General features: G+C 66.7%; 1 non-coding gene across 1 annotated transcript; it reads left to right on the top strand.

The window, feature by feature from the left end:
• Positions 1–274: 274 nt before the first annotated feature.
• Positions 275–393, top strand: LOC131867154 (5S ribosomal RNA). Its single transcript, XR_009365746.1, has one exon. It is a non-coding gene; the product is annotated as a 5S ribosomal RNA (ribosomal RNA).

The raw sequence follows: 393 nt of genomic DNA on the forward strand, positions 1-393 counted from the left end.
AGCGCAGGTCGTTGCGCCCGAGGTGGTGTGTGGGCACCGCGTTGCAGACGGGACACTGCACGCACACGACGCCCCCTCCAGGTGCACGCACGTAGGCCGGGCCGGGTGCACACCCGACGCCCTAGCAAGGTGCGCGCACCCGGGCAGGGCTCACACTTGGCGAACGGGGCGCACTTCGCGAGGGAGGGTGTGCACCTCGACGGGGGTGGGTGGCCGGGGTGGATTCGCACGTGGGTCGCGGTTTGCTAAGTACACACTGCGACAAGCTCATAACGGGTGCGATCATACCAGCGTTAGTGCACCGGATCCCATCAGAACTCCGCAGTTAAGCGCGCTTGGGCCGGAGTAGTACTGGGATGGGTGACCTCCCGGGAAGTCCCGGTGTTGCACCCT

The sequence above is a fragment of the Cryptomeria japonica genome, unplaced genomic scaffold (genome assembly GCF_030272615.1).
Source record: "Cryptomeria japonica unplaced genomic scaffold, Sugi_1.0 HiC_scaffold_164, whole genome shotgun sequence".
Taxonomy (NCBI): domain Eukaryota; kingdom Viridiplantae; phylum Streptophyta; class Pinopsida; order Cupressales; family Cupressaceae; genus Cryptomeria; species Cryptomeria japonica.